Raw genomic sequence first — 21,154 nt, 5'->3', positions numbered from 1 at the left:
TCAGTTGGCCCCAACCGTCCTCAGTCTAGTTTTGGGGTGAGGCCATCGGTGCGGTGTCGTGCAAAGAAGCGTGTACCTCAAAACCAGATAAACCTGAGCTCAAACCCTGGCTCTGCCATTTCCTAGCACAGGCGGGCAGGAGCCAGCCACGCAATGTATCTTACACTCACAGATCTGCTTCCTATCTTCTACAGCTTCCTTATCTGTAAGCTGTGACAATGAGAGCCATCTTGAAGGGTCCTTTGAGGATTCAGTTGTGAAGCAAAGTCTTAAAATTGCCTGAAACTGTAGCACTCACATCCTTCCTCCCCTCTTGTCCTGGATCACCTCTTCCCCCTCTGCTTTCAATAAATTCATTATCTGTAATTTTTTAAATTGGAAAACTCTTCAAACCACGTTTGGAAGCAGGAAGGCTACAAATCCACTTATTCGTTCAATAACGTTCACTGAGTGTCTTAAGTGAAGGAAGAGTATGAGTAATAATTCCTATTATTAATGTTAATTAGTCTTTAAGAATGGTCTTCACAAAGGCAATCTCATCGATTTCCTAGACTTGGATATACCTCTATTCATTACCACTGGATCGCCTATCATGATCTTGAGGCTTCAGTTCTCCGCTCCCCAGTGAAGGTCTCCCCTCTCCCATATGCATCCTTTGCCAGAATTTTTGATTTTGCGGTAATTCAGGGACCCTGGCATGGGGTGGGGCATGTTAGACCATCAAGAACAGTGAAGGGTTTCAGATTTCTCCTACTTGCAAGCTAATCAGTTAGCCTCCTGGTTTCAGGGGTGCTGGCAGGAGACACGAGACTCCTGAATCAGAGACAAAGAACGTTTTGAGTCAGGGCACAGCAAGCAGCGCGCGTTTCCTGTTCATGTCGGTTCCCCTTGTCCCCAGGTCCCATGGAGCAAATGTCCCAGGTGCATGCCGCACACACAGGGGTTTGCATCAGCTGAGCAGCCCCAAGCTTAGGGAACCTGAATCTTTGAGGATGGACTGCAAGCAAACAAGCCCAACAATTGCCCTAGAGAGAATCATGGTCTTTATCATAATGGACAACGAACCTGCTTTCTACCCTGGAGGGAGATGCTCTATCTTCCAAGGCTGTTCGCCGTACAAACATCCTTGAAAAGATAGTCTGGAACAAAGGCAGTCAGTACCTCAGCTGACCAGGGGTACAGAAACGTGAGAGATCCACGGAGAATCATTCCTCAAGACACAGCTCCCGTCTCCTCCTGGAGAGCTGGCCAGTAGGGGTCCCTAGAATTCAGATCACCACTGGGCTTTCTAGCACTGATGGCAGAGGCAGCTAACTCGACATGAATGACCTCTGCACCATGGAAGACCACAGGTAAGGGGGCTCATAAGAAAGTGTTCCAAGGGCCTCCCTGGTGACGCAGTGGTTAAGAGTCCGCCTGCCGATGCAGGGGATACGGGTTCGTGCCCCGGTCTGGGAGGATCCCATATGCCGCGGAGCGGCTGGGCCCGTGAGCCATGGCCGCTGGGCCTGCACATCCGGAGCCTGTGCTCCGCAACGGGAGAGGCCACGACAGTGAGAGGCCCACATACCGCAAAAAGAAAAAAAAAAAAGAAAAAAAAAAGAAAAAAAGAAAAAAGAAAGTGTTCCAGGGAATTCCCTGGCGGTCCAGTGGTTAGGACTCGGCGCTCTTACTGCCGAGGGCCCGGGTTCAATCCCTGGTTGGGGAACTAAGATCCTCTAAGGTCAGCTGACGATGCACCAGGAAAATCGGTAGAGAGCAGGTACGCCCCACCCATAGGTTTTGCCCAAATACAGAGCCCTTAATAACTTCCTTATTCGTCCCAAATCAGCCTGTATCTGGTCTGGAACTTCAACTTTTCTCGCTACTCTTAACCTAAACTCATTTTAAGAGTTTGGAAGAAGAAGCCAGTTTTGTTACTTTTATGACATTAGAAATCCTATACGTACATTACTTTGGCTTTCTTTAAGCATTACAAAATTCTTTTAGAATGACTTTTGGAGTATAACCAGAGAGAAAGTCACTTCTCTGATTATTTTTTCATTCAATGGGTATTTCTGAGGCTTTGCTGTGTGCCAGGCACTGATGGAGACCTCAGGAATGCACTGGTGAATATGACAGCAAAGGTCTGCCCTGAGAGAGCTTACATTTTAACGAGAGAAACAGAAAATGGACCAGAAAATGGGCGAGAAAATATGATAATTTCAAAGAACCATACATAAAATGAAAGAAACAGAAAGGATGACTTGGTAGAAGGCAGAGGGGTGACTGCAGGTCTGCTCTAGCTAGGAAGATTCTTCTACTCTGACCTGTGTAGGCTTTGCTGCTATTTTGGCTTTTTCCCCTGCCCATAAACAAGCAGAGAACATCTTAATTCCAGGATAAAACTTTCCAGCGTTTGAGCAGAGACTTGTGATTTAATTTCCCAAGTTGTTAAATATTTAGTTTCAGATTTCCTTAAGGAATGATTTCTTTTTCAAGGACATTAAAATCCAACTTGGACTATTTCTAACATGAAAACACAAAGTGAAGAATTATTGGAAATCGGTGACCCCTCTGTTTACTTGATCAATGCAGTTGGAGAGAGAAAAGCCACAGTCACACAGTGGACCCAAGAAAATAGGCATTATGTATGGTAATTAGAATTCCCTGAATGTCTGGGTGTTTCGTGGCAGGAAGTTAAACCAAGTTGAAAGGAACCATGGACATGCAGTTAAGGTTACAGGGAAGGGTGTGAAGGAAATTAAGTGAGGCACTTCAAGAGTCATTGCTTTTCTCTGGACTTCCCTGTTTTTGTCTCTCTAGGAGAAGACATTTCAGAAAAGAAAGGGAAAGAAGTGAGGAAACAGCACAGGGGAAAGGAACAGCCAGGGCTTCATGACTGGAGGATCAAAGATGAGGTAATACTAGAAGGTCCCAATGCCTGAGAGCCCTGTTGGGGTCTTACTGCCAATAAGAGCACTAACAAAAGGTATCTCAACAGAAAGCAATTCACTGGCTAGGTAGAACTGGAAGAGCCGCCAGATCATGATCCTTAGACCCCATCTCTTCAAGAAGAGGCTAGAAGGCTAGAGACACCACAGAGGGAACTGTCATGCGAGAATAAAGAGTTGCTACTGTAGCTACAGCAGAGGCCAAGGCAAGGGTCTGGGGAAGTCTGAGTGGAGGCTATCAACCACTCCACACCGAAACATACAAGAAGGTGAGGATGGAGTGGCGAGCTATAAAGCAAACAATTCTCAGAGAGTGACGTATCCCCAAGCCAAAGGCTTTCTGGCCTAAAAGCCGAGCTTTAAACTGTTTCTTTGAAGTCCTGATAATTCTGCAAAAAGAAATATGTAACACATATACATATTTGTGATCCATATGAAAACAAATCCCGTAAATGCTATAAGCCTTCTTCTAATGACTTAAAAAAAAATTCTCTCAAGGCAGGCTAAACTCTGAGATTCTTCTTGCATTATCAAAATGTGTCCTTGTTATATTTTTGAGAGGTGTTATAAATGTAAATATAAGTGTAATTTATAAAACAGGAAATCAGAATATTACCTTGGAATTAATGTCAAATGGCATGATCTTAGGGTCTTGTTTGTTTGTGGTATAGGATTATGTGAATCTTAAAGAAAAAAAAGTTCATTGTAAGCTAATAAGTGTGCATTTCATCTTGTACATTTCATCCTTTCATTGGATCAAATTCTGTAAGAAGCTGGCTTTTTGAATATAAGGAAAGGCGACATTCAAAGGACTCAGTACTTGAGATGCAATCTAGGGCTTAAAAATTCACTTCTGAAAAAAAATGTCCAGCTTTGAGAACAGTGACCTTTCCAGGTAGCTAAGCTATCTTCAAGTGGAAATATATTTATTTTGATAATAAATCAAAACCAAGTTTTAATGTCTGATTTATCATCTTTACGGTAAGGACTGCTGGGTTATCCCTTGTCACGTAGTTTCTTTAGCTTGTCCTTACTTAAATCAACATCCACTAGACTCAGGGCTTGGCTCCAAACAATTCTGCCCATTGTCTACATCTATTGTTTCCATTACAAATTCCTCCAAGTGACTCTCCCTCATACATGGATGCAAATATTCCGTTTCATAACTCTATTCATTTTCTTCTTTAGAATACAGACTGAGAAATCGCTCACTCCCGGGGTGCTGGGCAAAAGGTGTAAGACAAGGGTAGTGTGACTTCCCAGAAGGGAGCTTTGTGTCTGAGCCACTGCCAGGCAACCTCCGCCCAACATCAACGGCCAAAACATCACGGTCCAAAGAGGGGTGCTCGGCGCCCCGTGCCCGCCCCAGCCTATCAGCATCCAGAAGCATTCTTTGCATGGGTGCTTCTTCATCAAGATCCTGACTGGCAGCTCCGAGGATTAAACTCGGCTCCTTGATGCACATTAGCCCCCTGGAGTGTTGAACTCCAAAACCTCTATTTTCTCCCGAGTCTACCCTGTAACTCACAAAACCCTACTTAGCCACTGTGTTACACAGCTTTTGTCATTCTGGGTTAGTAAAAGAAAACAAAACAAAACACCAGACCCTACAACAATTTGATGGAGATGGTAACGATGAAGCGTTTGGGGCGGAGTGGGCCGATTCCAAGTTCTTTCAGAGCTGAGGCTTGGGAACCCATTTCCCTTCTTTATCATTAAGACTTAGCATTCTCATCAGCGGAATCTTGTTGACAATGGCACAAACGATCAACTGGCTGAATGAAAACTGTGTGTTTTGTATGTGTATACGTATACCCATTAAAAAAAAAAAAGACCTCAAAACTAGTGAATGAAAATCAAGACCAGCGTCTTCTTAATCAAGCAGAATTTCCTGCTTAGTGACTGCATTAAAAAAAAAAAAAAAAAAAAAAAGACCATCTGGCCTCTCTGCTACTTGAGGGTTTTTGCTTCTCACTTCCTGGTTATCTTTAGCAGAACATTATAATTTCACTTATAAATTCTTTTTACCACGATGCCGTTTCCTTCTGTGCACTACTTTAAGAAACAGAGAAGAAAACATTGTTCTATCTCTAGGAAAACACTCCTCAGTGCTAAATGGCAGGTTTGAACAGGGAAAAGTATACTTGAGAGAGAAAGATGGAAGTCAAATCATAGTGAAAGCATTATCTACTCATATTTCTTTAAACATAAATGGCACTGCCAGGGAGCTCTATTTCTCTATAGATGCATAGATGTATAGTTATGTATCAATGTAGATCGATATATAGTAATAAACCAAAACCAAAAAGCCACCGCTGCCCTGCTCATTTCAGGTGTTCACTGTCCTTAAGCACTCTTCAAGAAATAAGTCAGAAAATGGAAGATGCAAACTATTATATATACAATGGATAAACAACAAGGTCCTACTGTATAGCACTGGGAACTATATTCAGTATCATGTGATAAACCATAATGGAAAAGAATATGAAAAAGAATGTATATATACATGTATAACAATTGTTGTACAGCAGAAATTAACACAACATTGTAAATCAACTATACTTCAATGAAATAAATTAAAAGAAAATGGAATTCACTTGTGCGTGGGAACTAAGACTACAATAAAAGTACAGTCAAACTTCAATTAATTGAAATTCTCTGGAAATAGAAGAGTTCTGGTTAATTTAATTTTCTGGTTAACTGAACTCCAAATAGAAACCTTTTTTTAAAATAAATCCCTGTTGAAGCATTCCTAAAATGCTTGAGTCCACTTTAGTTGCATAACTACCAACCATATACTAGATCTAATTGAAAGATTCTTAGGTAATTCCAAGTTTTATTGTTCCTTGAGATCATCATTATAAAAAGACCTTTTTTTCCCTTTAATCATAAATACAGAAGATTTAAGAGATTGAGTTGAATGTATATTTGTATCCATGACAATCGATTTTCACATTAATCCAAAATATCACCTTTTCCCCTTGGATCTCTTGGAAAAGTATAACATAGAAAACTGTGGTTAATAGACAGATTTAATTATTTTGGCAAAATTCAGGTAACTTGAGGTTTTTGCATGATTTCGTGCTAAAGGAAACTGACAAAAACTCCTTCTCTACCTGATGTCCAATAAGTATAAAAAATATATTTTTTTAATTTTTAAAAAAATTGTATTGGAATATAGTTGATTTACAATGTTGTGTTAAAGTATACAGCAAAGTGAATCAGTTATACATATACACATATCCACTCTTCTTTAAAAAAATAATTTTAGGGACCTCCCTGGTGGTCAAGTAGTTAAGACTCCACACTCCCAATGCAGGGGGCCCAGGTTTGATCCCTGGTCAGGGAACTAGATCCCGCATGCCACAGCTAAAGATCCTGCATGCCGCAACTGAGACCCAGAGTGGCCAAAGAGATAAATAAATATTTTAAAAAATAATTTTAATATAGTACTTGCAATCAATTTTATTAACACAAATTAAAGGCCATGTAAATTCCTTTGATGTATATATTTAACCTCACTGAGAAAGCTGTAGGATTTAGGTTTCATAATGGAACATAATGGCGGCTCAAAACTGGTCCCAAATGGCCTTCCACAATGTGGTCACCACCAGTCCAGGCCTCACTTAGGCTCCACGGTCCAATTTCCCTCAGAACTTTACACCGTGCCACCTCAAGCTACAAATAATGACACCATATTGAACCAAATCACTGCCCAACAGAAAGAGACCTCTACTGTTACATCAGGCTTGCTGCCCTTTGGTGAAGATTACCATAGAAGGAATTCCTGCATCGGGTAGGAGATTGGAAAATGTCAGCTAAGATCATTTCCAATGCCAAATACCTTCCAGTGTGTGTGGGAAGATAAGACCGGGGCTCCTGTCCCTCCCCCCTTCCTCCCTCCCCCTCCCCTCACACCGCTTTTTTTGGGGGGAAGGGAGGGGTGTTGCCATGCACTCATCCTCAAAGCAGCACTAGGCAAAATCTAAAGTATACTGACATCCTATTATTTGTCAGGAACTCTGTTAGCTACTGGGCACACAGAAGGATTTTTATAAAGATTTCCATAGAGGACTGAATGAAGCTGAAGGGATCAGCCATATCTCACTTATGGACCTACAAAACATCTCCTTATAGCTATTGATGGAACAATGATGCCAAAATTTAGTGGCAGAATTTTGAAAATGGTACAGTCGTTATACCCGAAAAATAGAAATTTATTGTAAGGCATAAATATACCCATTTATGTATTAATTTTACCAACTAATATATCTTTGGCACAAATATATTGAGTATATACTGAGGATATGTGTACTGAGTATATATATTTTATCAATAGATCTTAAGCTAAAACTCAGTGGAGACCTTGCCCATGATCAATGGAGTTTTCTTCTTGCTCATTTTGCCTTCTATGTATACTGTCTTCTCTCAGTATCTTTTCACAAAGTCTTGCCTTCAAGAAGGGTAACAACACCCAAAACATAGGCACTTTTTTTTCCTAAAGGCCCCTCAAGGGATACAATAGACCTAAAACCTTGGAGAGTTCTGCAGAGACTTTCTAAACTGGGAGACTCAAAAGCAGTGTTAAGGGACCCGAGGGCAATTCGGCTCCAACATCTGTCACCACAGAGATTTCCACGTTGACTGGGTTGATATGACGTCCAAGGGTCTGGGCACGTAGCCCCATCGCACTGAGAACCGCCAAACACGCTTCCAGCTCATTTTTAGAAGCAGCGTCAGGAAGTCCTGTAGACTGTTACCCACTAACTCGATGCGAAGCTGCTCTTTCATTAAATACTTAAACGGCTTCCTTAGAAAGGGGCAAAAAGGTCTCATGCGGCATTACTAAGTTAACTACTATACCCTAATAGACAGGGTCCTTGTATTGATTCTTCCCTGCACAAAACAAAGAATATCTGTAAAAGGAATTAACTTAATGGAAATAATATTTATTTGGGGGAGCTGGAGACTTCCAGACAATAATAAAGAATGCATTAATATACCTAACACCCAAATGGTTGACAGGTAATGCAATTTCCGTGAGGTTTCCTTTGAGTTTCCTCTTTTCAACCATTCCTTCATATACCCATTGCTGACATTCTTTTTTAAATACCAGCAATTTGTGGAATACTTTATATAAATTGTCTCTAATCCCTACCTGATCCCTAAATAGTCGGTATCATTTCCCCCATTCTGCAGATGGTGAAACTGAGGCTCAGAAATAAGGCATCTTGCCCCAGACCACACGGCTGGAGTCGGAAGTTTCTGATGTACAAATGTAAAGAAAATTTGGATGCTGTAAGTTCGGGTAGGGCTTCAACTACTTCTGAACTTTAATAAAAGACGAGTAATACTTAAGCAATGGTCATGCGTCTTCACCAGGAGCCAGTCAGGAATTTCACAAGCTAGGCACTCCCCAGTCTCCCTTAGAAGGACTGACATCTGGATCATATTGGCAAGTCGGTGCTTTAAACATGAGAGAAAATTAGGACAAAAACCTAACACTGAATTACTTCCACGAGTTCACGCACCAGTATCTCCCCAAGTACTTTCTTTTTTAATATATAACCAGCTTGTCATCCACCCTTCCTACTCAGTGAACACTGGCTGTGACCTCCCAGTTAGCAAGTTCACAGGAGAAATATATCAGTTATAATTAATGTTTACTAGAATAAGTGTAAATATTTAAAAACACACAACTGTTCTAAGCACATGTGATTTCCATTTTATTTTATGAAACACTAAAAATCCACTTGTCCATCCCATTCATTATAACCTGCTCTCAGCCCTGACCTGTACATAATTCCCTCTGACGTAAATTGGAACAAGGTGCTCAGAATGGAAGCAGTGCATACCCCAACCGGGCTACAAAATGTCAAGTTCCCAAACCTCTCTAAAGTGGAACCTGACGTTTTTCTAAGATTAGAGGCAGTTGATGAATTTAAAAAGAGGGCTTAAAAACTCACCACAGTTAAATCCTACAGTAAGTCCTGAAATATCCAAAATAAACAGGACTAAGGGGGCTCTGGGGACACCAAAACCTCACGAGAAGAGAAGAAACACTCTCTAGTAGGTGGTATTTCTTTGCAGAAAATAATATACATGCATTCAAGCAGAATTAAGAAGAATGCAACAATAAACTTGGAGGCATGAGGCCCTCTTGAGATCTAAAGGAGTCATGAATGGACCATGCAAAAAATTTCTCCTTCTGCTACATGTGAATGATTGCGTTTACACTGCCTATTCATCCTAAATGTTGAAGGCCAAAAAAAGAGAATGGATTACCCTTCTAATAGTACTTTTCTTGACACAATTATAACATGGATTCATTTATAAAATTTCCCCAAAGCAAAATGCCTGGAAGAGAATCTAACCACTAAGAAGCAACATTTGGCAGATCGATCTTCCCAGCCATTTTTCTATACATCTTACCTGCAAAAATGGGATCAGACCTCACATTTGATTTTGCAAGTTGGTACATTAAATATAAAATATTGGGTGATTTTTCATGTTCACAGACCCTTCTGATTCCTCAACACTAATCTTAAGTACCTTTTAGTACAACTGAAGTATTACTGCCACTTGCCAAATCAAACAGACCATGTAAACTGAAGATTTAACAATATTAAAATATGAGCAATTTCTTTCTTCCCATTACAACGTGCATTGTAAGCGAGGGAGATATTGCCCCTGGGGAAAGAAAATTAGTTCTTGGTGGCAAAAAGTCTTCCTCTTTTGATGGACAAAGCACAGACATACGTAAATAGATATACGATATAGTTGTACTATTCTGGGAGGGGGCAATTAGGAGAAAAATGTTTTAAAAGGCTCGATGGGGGATCAGTAACGAAAAGAGGTGGTGAAACACTGTACTACAGCATCAGACTTGTAAATAGGGGCCCTTTACATTGCTGGAATTTAAAAGATGAATTTTTCCACTTTAAATGTCTCACCGTGGAATGAATTCCAGCCCATTTCCGAGGTGGAGAAACCAAGGTTCCAAGAAGCAGATCTTTACAGAGTTGACTTTCTGTGATACGCCTACGGTCAGCTCATGTTACATCTGCCATGTTCTGACTAAAGACTCAGTGGGGTCTGGATTAGGAGGCACATGTTGGGTGAGAAGATGCTTTGAAGACAGATGAACAGATCATCTCTGAAAGGCCTAGGACCGGGGTGGGGGTGGGGGTGGGGGGGTGGAGGCGGGCAGAGTCTGCATTTCAACACTTATGAGCTCTTGCTCTGTGCTGCCCTCTTGTGCTGTCTGGGCCTCCAACACGTCTTTTCCCAGAAACCTTAAGATGCCCCAAATTGATGGACCGACCATCTGTCCGTCCTCCAGTGTTTCACGGCACCCGCACCCAGGAGGAGGTCACAGAGAGAACGCCCAAAGACACAGATTTCCTTGCAAGAAAAAGCAAGTGTGTCAGGGAGGAAGGAAAAGCCATAGCGTTTCCAAGCTGAAAATCTTCATCACTTTCTGTGGGAGACAGAATGCCAAAAAACGGTGGCATTCTGCCTTAATCCCCAGAACCTATGAACGTGAGCTATCACTGCTCTGACTGTGTTGTGTTATACAGCACAGTTGACATTAGGGGAAGATGATTCAGATGGGCCTGACCTGACCACACGGGCCCTTAAAAGCTGAAAGCTTTTTCCACTCGACAGCAGAAGAATTTAGAAAGATCCTACATGTGCGAAAGACTCAATGTGCCATTGCTGCTTTGAGAATGGATGACCACGTGAGAAGGAACGTAGGTGACCCCCAGGAAGAAAGAGTGGACCCCAGTTAGACAGCTGTCAAGCAAATGGAGAGTTCATTTCTCCAACTGCAAGAAAATGAATTTTGCCAACAACTGGAGCGAGCTCGGCAGGAGATTCTCCCCCAGGGACTCCAGATCAGAGCCTAGCATGGCCAACACCCTGATTTCAGCTTCATGAGACCCTGAGCAGAGAACACAGCGGGCCACCCAGACTTGTGACCTACAGAACCATGAGCTAACAAATGGGTGTGGTAATTTGTTACGCAGCCATAGTAAGCTAATACACCTTCCCTTCGTCTACTCTACAATCATACCAATGGGTGGCATCCTGGCAATATCTGTCTCCTAGGTCACAGACCCTGGTCAGTGACATCAGTTCAAATAAAGTTTCCAATCTTGGGACTCTCACTGACCGTCTCAACCCTTTGAGAATCTATTGTCAATCCTGCCTAAGGGATCAACTGTCCCTTAGGCAAGGGACAGTTGATCCCTGCCCTGATCAACTGTCCCTTAGGAAAACTTTTATCACCTTCCACTTAATGATCAAGTATCAAGTTCTCGGTGCTCACCCGCCTTCCCACCCTCCACCACCTGGTTTACTGAGTGCTTAGTTAGCATCTTCTCCAGCTCATGCATCCATCTGATGTATTTCACTTGAATTGTCTTTTAACTGCTTAGAACTTTTTTCCTACACCTAGAATGTTTTATCTACTTCACTAAGTCCCCAATGACTTCATTTTCCTATAATGGGTTGCTCAAAGGATTAAGTCAGAATACTCTTCCACGCCTTCATCTTCCGTAGGAAAACTAGAAGCAGTGATTGTTAAGTCATATGCCAAGGGACAAAGAGTAAGAAGGGGATTAGGCAACAGACGTGGCTGAACTTGAAGTTTTCTCAGTACAGTCATCCCTCGGTGGGGGTTGGTTCCAGGACCCTGTAGCAAAATCCACAAATGCTCAAGTTCCTTATATAAAATGGCCCATTTTTTGCGTATAACTTACTGCACAACCTCCGTATACTTTCAGTCATCTCTAGATTACATATAATACCGAATACAATGCAAATGCTATGTAAATAGTGGCAAATACAATGTAAATGCTACATAAATAGTTGCCTGCAAGGCACATTCAAGTTTTGCTTTTTGGAACTTTCCGGAATTTTCTTTTTTCAGAATATTTTCCACCTGCAGTTGGCTGAACCCACAGATGATGGACGAGTGGATGCCGACAGTATTTCACCACCTCTTGTACCTGCTGCATGTTTTAAATCTTTCTAGGCCTCATTTTCCTCGTTTGTAAAAGAGTAATAGTAATATTTAACTCATAAAGCTGCAAGGAGGGAAAAAACAGTGAGGGCCCATATAACAGAAACTGGATTATGCAAAAAGTTACATATCACCATGAAATCAACTTGGGTAATAGCTTGCATAAAATACTTTCAATTTTTCAGGAGGTAGCTTTGTAAATGATCTCTTTATCTCTTCTATTATCACAAGAACAAAGTCACAGTTAACCTGCTTTAAGGCAGACTTTAGCCTTGACAATAGACTGTGGTATGATGTGGAAATCATTACATTTGACCTTAGGATGCCGCATTCATTACTCTGACCAATAACAACAAAAGAGTTTTAGGATCAGGAAGAAAGTTCTGCAGTTGTTATATTTGTTAGTATATTTCTGTCTGTTCTCCTGTGAAGTTCAGTAAACCACAAGCCCCCTGAGGATGGTGCCCATGTTCAATTCATCTTGCACATCTACAAGGTCTGCTGAGAACTATGGCCTCAGCAGGCACTTGATTTATTTATGCACCAAAAGAAATCAGTTAAAAGAGTGAAATTTGGGCTGCCCTGGTGGCGCAGTGGTTGAGAGTCCGCCTGCCGATGCAGGGGACACGGGTTCGTGCCCCGGTCCGGGAAGATCCCACATGCCGCGGAGCGGCTGGGCCTGTGAGCCATGGCCGCTGAGCCTGCGCGTCCGGAGCCTGTGCTCCGCAACGGGAGAGGCCACAGCAGTGAGGCCCACGTACCGCAAAAAAAAAAAAAAAAAAAAAGAGTGAAATTTAAGCAGAAAACTGTGGTGAGCTCAAAAATTGATTTTTTTCCTGAATTTTCTTATTTATGATCTTAGTCAATATGGGTTTCACTTTCCTTCAAATTAATAGATCTCAATACTTCTATGACAGAACCAAGGAGGGTTATTTGGGGGCGGGGGGTGCAGGAAGTGGGCCAGACCTCCCCCAAGTCTCCATGGTCTTCAGCTTCTGACTTGTGCTCAAATCGGAAAATAAACTCAAAAACTGTGATATAAGATGGCTGACATATTTCAAACTGTTTTCTTCCTTTTGCATATCCAGCCCATCACCCAGGAAGTACTTCCAGTGTATCTCTAATGGCCACATCCTGTAGGAGCCATCTCATACCAACTGCTCCTTCACGGACTGGAACATGGGGACTTTTACATCCAGATTTAAGGACACTTGCAGAAGAGCTATTCTTTCTGTAAATCACTTGTCATTAAAATAATAATGGATGCACTCATGAGCCAAATTAAAGACCATTCTTCTGGAAGTGTATCAAATGCAGATAAAGTATAAAGCATTGTTGATAGTTTCTTTTTAAAAATGTGAACTTAATGAATAACTTTGAATTCAGCAGCCAGGGGCAATGAAAAACTCCCAGGACTTTAAATTCACGGCCTTGGCAGACTTCTCAATGGCCTGTGTTCAAGATACCCATAGCTTCCCTGACTTAAAAATCTCAAAACCACACAAGGTAGCATTATTATAGCCTAAACACACTTTAGAAAAGGCACTATTTGCTGATTTTTCTTTATTCGCTAACAAGGCAATGAAGTCTCTCAATAGCTCGGCCTTCAAACAAGTGGCATTATTTGCTGCTTTAACGTGTACACTGGCTTAAGGAATGTAACATGCTTCACAACTAAGTGGTGATTAATCCTAGTACCTTTCTAAGCCATTACCCTGGAGTCTGCCAACTTCGGCCGAGGCCAAGTCTAGCCTTCTGCTTCTTTTCTGTGGCCTACAAGCTACAAGTGGTCTTTACGTTCTTAGGTGGTTAAAAAAAAAAAAATCAAAAGAATAATATTTTGTGACCCAGGAAAATGATATGAAATTCAAATTTCAGAGTCGACAAAAAGCTTTTTTGGAGCATAATCACTTCCAACTGCTTACCGATTGTTTATGGCTGAGTTGAGTAGTTCTGACAGAGACGGCATGGCCCTCAAAGCCCAGAATATTTACTACCTGGCCTTTACAAATAAGTTTGCGGAACCCTGGCCTAGATTTATGTGGTATGAGAATGGTGCAAACAGCTCAAAACTTTGCCCCCCTAGGAGTTCGGGTCTGTCCATAGATCCTGGAAGTCTCATGACCTAGCTCCGAGCACTACCGCCCTTATTACACTTAAACACACACACACACACACACACACACACACACACACACTTTTTCTTAATTTGGGGGGAATGAAGAAGGAAGAAAGTAACCAATAGCAGGGTCAACCTCCAGTCTCTATGGTTGTGGGAATATTCTGCTTATACCCTTTAGACAGACAGAATAGGAGTATTTTAAAATCCGGGAGAAAATCTACCAAACAATTAGCAAGTGGTTCCTGACCTTTTAACCACTACTATCCCCCCTCCCTTGTTTACGGGGGGGGGGATGGTAGTGGTTATTTTTGTTAAAAACAGCTTCATTGAAATATAATTCACATATCACAAACTCAACCACTTAACGTGTACAATTCAGCGGGTTTTAGTGTCTTCACAGAGATATGCAACCATGACCACTAATTCCAGAACAGTGGCATCACCCCAAAAAGAAACGCCCCACCCAGTAGCAGTCACGCCCCATTCTCCCCTCATCCCAGCTGCTGACAACCACTAACCTACTTTCTGTTTCTATAAAATTTGCTTATTCTGTACATCTCCTATAAATACGTCATTCAATATGTGGCCCTTTATGGCTGGCTTCTCTCACTTAGCATAATATATTTAAAAACCTCTTCACTTGTAACTTCACAAATCCCCCAGCTTAGAAGTATCTGATGAAAATAATCACTTTTAAGTAATGACTATCCAATTTCCTTTGAGTTTTTTTTGTTTTGTTTTTTGGGTTTTTTTTTTGTGGTACGCGGGCCTCTCACTGCTGTGGCCTCTCCCGTTGCGGAGCACAGGCTCCGGACGCGCAGGCTCAGCGGCCATGGCTCACGGGCCCAGCCGCTCCGCGGCATGTGGGATCTTCCCGGACCGGGGCACGAACCCGTGTCCCCTGCATCGGCAGGCGGACTCTCAACCACTGCGCCACCAGGGAAGCCCATCCTTTGAGTTTTTTGAAATGAGGAAAATAGCCCACAAACTTTTCTTACAGGCCAAAGGGACGCCCATGAGTCTCAGCAACGCCATTCAGGGCATCAGTCAGCCTCCATACGCTCATCCTACCATTTACCCAATAAATATTTGTAGAGCGTCTGGTATATGTTGAGTACTGTGCTAGATGGGGAACAAAGACATGTCCCCGAGTTTCAGATCTATGTCTTCACAAGCTTACTTTTCATTAGATACTGGCTTGATCTGTCAACTCTTACATAGTGTATTGCCAACACACTGTGCGTATTTTCCAGAGTTTTAGTCTTTTATATAAAAATGATGTGATTTCTTAAGGTGCTCAAAATAAAATTTGGCCTTCAACTGGCCAAAGAGCTGAAGAAAGCTCCTGATACCTCACACACGCTTCTTTTCCTACTCATCAGCCCCCTATTTTCTTCTCTTCCATCTTAGGACTCCTTTATTTGATTAATATTTTCACTCCTGTAATACACATCAACACGATATTGCAAATGTCCATAGAGTATCGGACAAGCAAAGGAATAAAATTCAAACCCTGCCCATGACTGATTTTTTTCTTCGTACCTAAATGCCGGCCATCATGCTAATGCTCGCTCACTAGTAAAGACTCAGAATTTCCATTCCTGAAGTGAGCCAGGCCAAGTCCCTATAATCCAGACAGCGAGAACTGCAAATACTGGTCTTGAGGTCACTGGGTATTGGAAGCCAAATGGTACCTCTTTCCTCCAATCAGGTGAGACTTTCCCATGGACAGATCATTTAACTGTCGGACATTTGTACTTATGAACATTGCTTGATCCTAAAGGATACAGTCCAAATCAAACACATCTGGGCATATTTAACCTGGAAAAATGCCCCCAGAATGTCTTGTTAGCTTTGTCTTTGAAGTGCTGTCAGAGAACAGAGTAACTGCATGTGTTCTGTGCTGTGTACAAGGGCCAAATGTGTGTAAAAGCAATCAGGGGAGACACACACAGACTTCACCTATGGACAAACTGTACCTGCAAATGCTGTCCCAAATTGGAATGGACCTCGGCAGAACCCCCTGCCATGTGAGCATTCCTGGGGCCCTTAGATGCTGGTAATATTATAGGAATTCAAACTGCATAAAGTTTGAAGAGGTGGACCAGACCTTTCACTCGCAGGGATGTAGATTCTCTGGCGAGGCTGTGATCAGGCACCCATGCGGAGAGATTTTTAGCTTAAAGCAGCTATGATGGTTCAACCCCAAAGATCGGGGTATGTTTTCGAAAGTGATAATGATGAGGTCTCAATATCAATGGAAACATAATCTTTAAACGATTTAGGCAGCAATTTAGCAAATGAAAAGGACAGCGTTAGTTAACACTTATAGGTAAATGTTGGAGATTTTTAACCTGTCCAGATAGTGAGTATTATATTCTTTCTTAAACAAATATCATATGATATCACTTATATGTGGAATCTTAAAAAATCATACAACTGAACTTATTTACAAAACAGAAACAGTCTCACAGACTTAGAAAACAGACTTATGGTTACCAAAGGGGAAAGGTGAGGGAGGGATAAATTAGGAGTTTGGGATGAACATACACACACACTCCTATATATAAAATAGAATATCAACAAGGACCTACTGTATAGCACAGGGAACTCTACTAAATACTATGAAATAACCTATGTGGGAAAAGAATCTGAAAAAGAAGAGGTATATGTATAACTAAATCACTTTGCTGTACAACTGAAATTAACACAACATTGCAAATCAACGATACTCCAACATAAAATAAAAAATTTAAAACAAAACAGAACAAAAAAACAAACAGAAAAGATATTTGGGCAAAGGCCAAAAGTAGTCTTTGGGAATTAAAAAGAAAAAATATATTCATATATATAAATATGAATGATAAATGCTTACTCTTTATACAGAGATTCTTAAAATGATCAGTGGACAAGAGTTCCATGAGAAAACTTGAAATTTAAAAACATAAGGCAGGGGCTTCCCTGGTGGCGCAGTGGTTGAGAGTCCTCCTGCCGATGCAGGGGATACGGGTTCGTGCCCCGGTCTGGGAAGATCCCACATGCCGCGGAGAGGCTGGGCCCGTGAGCCATGGCCGCTGGGCCTGTGCGTCCGGAGCCTGTGCTCCGCGATGGGGGAGGCCACAGCAGTGAGAGGCCCGCGTACAGCAAAAAAAAAAAAAAAAAAAAAAAAAAAACATAAGGCAGTAGGTATTTTTAACAAGAAAATTAGGAACCATAGGGAAGAATCTACCTTGACATTAATTATGAAGAACACAATAATTTAAAATGTAGTGGCACGCCATTGCCTTCAGCTGGAACTAATCCGAAGTATTTTTCATTTCTTGATATTACATTTTCCACCCTTGGTTCAAAATTAAAAACCTCGAAACTCTTGTACACTAGTACAATAAAATGCTTTTAGAAGGCTTTGTTATCAGGGAAAAAAAATGAATTGCTTCTGCTATATACAAGTTTAAGACTGACAATTTTTTTTCTTATATTAAATATTACTTTCTTATCCTGTTATAACTTGAGGGGCTCCAATGAGATTTAGTACCAGCTAGAGTATTTGAAAATCCCCACAGCTGCAGTGATGATGTTCCATTACATGGATGGGCCATTTTATCCCAAATAACCAGTAAGTTCCATTTAAAAAATTCATTTTCCATTCATTAATTCAGTAATCCATCCATTCAACAGGTAGATAATAATAAGCTTTGTGCTAGGCATTGGGGAAAATTCCATTGTACAGGTTCAAAGAGGTGTTTAGGGGCTTCCCTGGTGGTGCAGTAGTGAAGAATCCACCTGCCAGTGTAGGGGACACGGGTTCGAGCCCTGGTCCGGGAAGGTCCCACGTGCCACGGAGCAACTAAGCTGTTGCGCCACAACTACTGAGCCTGAGCTCTAGAGCCCGCGAGCCACAACTACTGAGCCTGTGCGCCACAACTACAGAAGCCTGCACGCCTAGAGCCCGTGCTCCGCAACAAGAGAAGACACCGCAATGAGAAGCTCGCGCACCGCAAAAAAGAGTAGCCCCCGCTCGCCGCAACTAGAGAAAGCCCGCGTGCAGCAACGAAGACCCAATGCAGCCAAAAATAAATGAAATAAATAAATTTTTTTAAAAAGAGGTGTTTAAAAGAAATGCCAAAAAATTAAAGGCTTTTTTTTCTTTACCGACATTTTATGGATTTGAGTGAATGTTCAGCTGCTGTGATAACCTCAGCATATCGATCACTATTTGTAAGAAGATACTATACCCCTAAAAGGTCACCTTATACATGCCTTGTATATAAAGGAAGAAGGGAAGGCAAATAAGAGCACGATTGGGGACCAAGGTCACATTATTAGGTTTATCCCACGACACTGCACCTTTAAAATAGAGCTTGTCAAGCAATAATGGAAATTAGAGAGATGTTATTTTGGATCCAGCAACGCTTTGCTACGTAACTCCAAAAATAAATGAACCTCTTGCTCTGCTCATAAGGATTGCGTAGGAAACGGAAGCGTGCATAAAGTCACCATAACATAGATCTTAAATGAAGTTAAATGAAGGATGCCTGAAGTTATGTTATAACTTCACTGAGGCTTTCTGAAAGAATACTACATGAAGAACACTGGTATCATTTCCTACAAGAAGGGCGATTTTAGCCTATATAGTAATTTGTATTCTCACTTTAGAAGTAAAAATTCCTCTATATAATCCCATAAACAAAGGAGGAATTGGGAATTAAAAAGAAAAAATATATTCATATATATAAATATGAATGATAAATGCTTCCTCTTTATACAGAGATATATGGCTCATATGGATATAATATTTCTTCCTCTAAAGTCTTCTCTCAACATCTACAAAGCCCTTCGGGCACTTTTTAAATAAAGTCAAGCATTTTCAAATATTTTTGAGTATTATTTGTCATACTATGAAACAAATACATTTGCAAATGTATTCTATTATTTGGGGGAGTCAATCTGCTTTCCAGTGTATTTTTCTTGGTAAATTTTCTTATTAAAACTCATACACTCCCAAGAGCCGTTGCTGTATTTAAGCATCACTTGAGTTTAGTCTGTGGGGAACATAAGTGCACAGAAAAGAACAAGAACACTTCAGGACACACCTTCACCTAGAAATAGCGATATCTCCAGGCAGTTTATAAATCTCTATTCCTGAGAAAGGAAGGCTTCAGCATTCCTGGGGGAATTGTATTATAATACAGCTCAATGGCATACTTTACAGGCACGGCCATAATAGCTGTGAATTAATGGTAACTATTATCCAAATCCTTGCACACACTGTAACAACTTACATTCTGTTACTAACGAAATGAGGGAAGGGTGAAAAATAAAGTGGAATTTAAATCGTATAACTGATACAGGAATATTTAATTTTCACATGAGGTTATAGTTTATCCTTTTCTCAGGCACTTTGTAATTTATATGTATATATAAAATATATATTGTAATTCTAATACTGATAAGAACCTACCACTAATAGTATTTCATACAGTAATTATTTTTTACTATCTTTTAATTCTAAAATAGAAAAATATATTTATGTAATATATTAAGATATAATAAACAAAGTAGACTTTTACCCTGTAAATATAATTTAAAGGAAAAAATAGTATTATAAATAATAAATTGTTTTCACCATATAATTTAAATTTTAAAAACAGACTGCATTTTCTCTTGCCTGTTTTAAAGTTTTTAAATGCCTTAAAACCTCTACCAATGGAGAATTAAGAGAAACAAGTCAGAGGAAGATCCAGTATTGTGCCAATTTCTCAATAAAATTTTCTATGCACATACAGATATAACTCATTTTATAAAGATATTTTATTGGGACTTCCCTGGTGGCCCCGTGGATAGGACTCTGCGCTCCCAATGCAGGGGGCCCAGGTTTGATCCCTGGTCAGGGAACTAGATCTCACATACATGCCGCAACTAAGAGTTTGCATGCCACAACTAAGGAGCCGGTGAGCCGCAACTAAGGAGCCTGCCTGTCAGAACTAAGGAGTCCGCCTGCTGCAACTAAGACCTGGCACAACCAAATAAATAAATTAATTTAAAAAAAAAGATATTTTATTATCTATCCAATTTTATATCTGTTAAGATAATCATGATATCCAGTGTAAGTGATAAAACATCAATACAAAGTAAAACAAAACCACACTTGCATGAAGTCTTATTTTAATTTTGTGTGTTCAATTCGTATTTTAAAGTACTGAGGATAAGTTATTTAAGAAACAAGGGCTGTTATATTTCTCCATTAACCACTAAGCTTCAGCCATAATGTGGAAAAACAAATTTGAAGAGATTAGTAGTTATCACCAGTGCCCAGATGGGCACCCAAACCTGGGATACAGGCCCATTTGGGTATGAGAATTTTACCTGGGAGATACGAACACACCTACATGGGATTATGAAGCATTTCTTCACCTTTTAAAAACCAATACAAATGAGATACCATTATACACCTACTAGAATGGCTAAAATAAAAATAGGGTCAACAACTAAAGCTGGGGAGGATGCAGAAACCCTGGATCACTGATACTGTGCTGGTAGGTATGTACAATGATTCAGCCACTCTGGAAAACTGTTTGGCAGTTTATTACAAAACGAAATATGTATTTACCACGTGACCCAGCAATTACACTCCATGGTCACTTATTCCAAAGAAATGGAAATTTATGGTAACACAAAATTCTGTACACAAATGCTCATAGCAGTTTTATTTGTAATAGCCCCAAACTAGAAACAACCCAAATATCCTTCAACAGGGTGAATGGTTCAACTGTGGTACATCCATACCATGGAATACTACTCAGTAATGAAAAGGATCAAACTACTGATAGATACAACAACTTGGATGAACCTCCAGAGAAATATGCTGAGTGGGAAAAAAAAAACCAATCTTATATATGATTACATTTATATAATATTCTCGAAGGGTCAAAATTATAGAGATGGAGATCAGATTACTGGTTGCCAGGGGTTAAAGATGAGGGATGGGGTGGGTGAAGAGTGCATAGCACCTCCTTGTACATTGTTTTGCAATTTCCTATGGCTCTAGAATTATTTTAAAATAGAAAAAAA

The 21,154-nt window shown here is 40.7% G+C and overlaps 1 protein-coding gene and 1 non-coding gene across 3 annotated transcripts in view; one reads left to right on the top strand and one right to left on the bottom strand.

Moving 5' to 3' along the window:
• Window positions 1–21,154, bottom strand: part of MID1 (midline 1) — a 184,364-nt gene that overhangs the window by 148,038 nt on the left and 15,172 nt on the right. The window lies entirely within an intron of this gene.
• TRNAK-CUU (transfer RNA lysine (anticodon CUU)) lies at window positions 1,636–1,708 on the top strand. The gene has a single exon. It is a non-coding gene; the product is annotated as a tRNA-Lys (tRNA).

This window comes from Mesoplodon densirostris, chromosome X, assembly GCF_025265405.1.
Source record: "Mesoplodon densirostris isolate mMesDen1 chromosome X, mMesDen1 primary haplotype, whole genome shotgun sequence".
Classification (NCBI taxonomy): Eukaryota; Metazoa; Chordata; class Mammalia; order Artiodactyla; family Ziphiidae; genus Mesoplodon; species Mesoplodon densirostris.
Note: the sequence above shows the minus strand (reverse complement) of the source record. Positions and strands in the feature narration are given on the sequence as shown.